Consider the following 2,949-nt stretch of genomic DNA (forward strand, 5'->3'; position numbering starts at 1 on the left):
CCCCCGAACCCCCAGAGCAAAGGCTCAAAATCGCGAAATTTCCCATCCTGAAAAAGGCGTAGCGCCGCGGCGCCCAGAGAAGTCAGAGAGCTCCCTGACTGCAAACAGCCTCGCGCTGCGGCGCCCAAGAACAGGGCCGCGGCGCTCCTTCGCGAACCCAGAAAAACTGGGTTTTTTTCCTCTGCATTTCATCATCCAAAACACTCCCAAATCATCCCAAGCAGGTACCCAAGCCCCGAAATCAATTCAAAACCTCAAATGAACCACCCAACAACCCATAAACACTAGCATCAAGATCAAAACATAATCACACTCAAAATCCACCCTTTGATTTCTAATTTCAGCAAACTCAAACAAAACTTAAAACTTAACTCAAGCATTTAAATTCCTCAAATCAAAAATAGAAACAAACCTAAAGATTGCATAAAATCCTTACCTCAAGAGAGAATTCAACCTTTAAGCTTCCTTGATTCTCCCCCTAAATCCTTCAAGTTTCAGCTCCCTTCTTCTCTTCTTCCTCTTCTTGCCCTAACTTTTCTTCTTCTAGTTTTTCTTCTCTTTATTTTTTTAACAAAACCAAACAATGACAAGCCTAAACCGAGTACCCCATATAACCCAGCTGCAATTTGTCTAAACCCCTTGCCAAATGACCATTTTACCCCTTCATCAAAACCCTTTGCTAACTAAACCTCAAGGGCACTCTAGTCCTTCCACTTATATTTCAATTCTACCATTTTCCAACTAAACTTGTTACTCATAGCAGTAACTAATGGTTGCCCAGGTTACTCAATCACCAATAACCATTACCCGCTAAATCTCAATTTAACCATAACAATTCCCAAGGTACCCCTAGGCTCCTCCCGAGCCAGGTATAAAATCTCGTTGTGACTTTTGAGTAAACTAGCTCTCTAGGACCGTCTCGGCACGTGCATCACAATAATAACACCACACACACGTGGTACAATTCACATAATACCATTATCACATATCAATGCAGTTATGCCCAACATGGCCAAAATTACAGTTATGCCCTTCTAACACGATCCGGGCCTACATGCATACTAATATACATAGTCATGCATCTCAGATAAACAAATAGTCATATAACATGCTTTAAATCATAATCATGCATTTAACTCATCAAAGTCACACATAAATCCCATCATGCCCTCCTGGCATGCTAATCAAGGCCCTTAAGCCTTATTAGCGAATTTGGGTCGTTACATGATTATTGAAATAATACAAACATTTATAAAATCTCGAACATATAGATAGCTACAATTATAGTGACTAGGTAATAGTGGATTACAGTTATAATTATATGTTCAAAAGAACGAGTCCTAAGATTAGATCAGTGCATTGGATTTTCACTGATTAGGCAATCTACGATATGATCTACTTACACATTTGGGGTGTGATGTCTTGTCCAAGGTATTGACCAAGTAGATAAGATCGGATGTATTTGGTTACATCGGACTAGGACCCATATTGATTATTGATTGATAAATAAGTATCGTTGCTATCGAATCTAATCAATGTCACAACGTTGACCATAGTTTAAGTCGATCTTAATTCTGAGTGATAATATTCTTCTAATTATATTATTAAAATCTTTTGACTTGTTCGTTACCAGTTTACCCTACGGTCTAGCCCATACTTACATCTTGGAGATTTAGTAGTGTAATTGAGTGGGAGTATTATTCATAGATTTGAAATCTATAACTTCTGCATGAGAAGTGAAAAGATGATTTCTTTAATTTCTTTGTTCAAAAGGTTAAATGATTGAGATCTCATTTTTGTGATTAAGTTCACAGAAATATCATTTATAAGGAACTTAGTGGGAGTTAAGGATAAAAGACTTATGATGGGTAAAACGGTAATTTGCACCCAGCTCGTTAGTAAGTCATCGATAGAGGATTGACTGAATATAATGGCTATAACAATGCATAACGTATTTATGGTTTGGGAAATACGTTCTATGAATTCAAGAGTTCAATCTGAGTCTATAGTGGTGTTACGAGGAATTAATAAGGTAGTGAAATTATTCGTAAATAAATTCACGGTAACTTAAGGGAGCTTGATTTCATGGACCCATGCTCCCTGCATCACCTTTGAGTAAATAATCTAGAATGTCTCAATTAATTTATTTAATTATCAATTAGGATTTTTAAAGTTGACTAGGTCAATTTTGGAAAATTTATAAAGATATTAGATTTAGAGAATAAAAAAAATAATCTTTTGGTAAATTTATTAATATTGATAAATTGGTATCAATATAAATAAATAATATAAAATCAAGTTTCAAATTATAATTGTTGACGCGGTTCTTCGCCAACAGGTAATTAAGAGAATGAGAGAAAAGGATTAGTGCTAAATGTGAACCGAAATAGATATATGATCTTAGAGGACGAAAGGGGTGACTCAAGACACGGTTTTTAAGTGGTTCGAAGGTTAAAATCCTTCTACTCCACTAGTCAATATTATTGATCTGTACTGATTATTTGGTTACAAAGTATTTCTTACAAGAGATTATTTTTCCAACCCCTATCAACTCCCAGGGTCTCCATATTTATAGGAGAAGGCACCTGGAAGTTGGTAGAGAGGTCATCCCGTGACCTTCTTACTTGTCGTATCAATTCTGTGACATTCATGATTAATTCCTAAACCTGACACATAAGTGTGGTCAAATCAATATGTAAGGAAGTAATGGGCCGCACGGCCCAACCCCACCGTGGGTGTCTGAACACGCACGTTCCTACTGCGTGTCCGAGAAGTCAGGGGGATATCAGACACGTGATGCCTGATATATGCACGTTTACCTTGCGTGTGTTTACTTCTCAAGGGGTCACAGCCCCATATCCAGATCGTACCGCGAGCTGCATGCTGGACTCGACCTTCAGCCTTCAGGGGACCTGCTCCAGTCTTGGACAATGGAGGGGAGCCCTTTGG

The sequence above is a fragment of the Humulus lupulus genome, chromosome X, assembly GCF_963169125.1.
Source record: "Humulus lupulus chromosome X, drHumLupu1.1, whole genome shotgun sequence".
Lineage (NCBI taxonomy): Eukaryota > Viridiplantae > Streptophyta > Magnoliopsida > Rosales > Cannabaceae > Humulus > Humulus lupulus.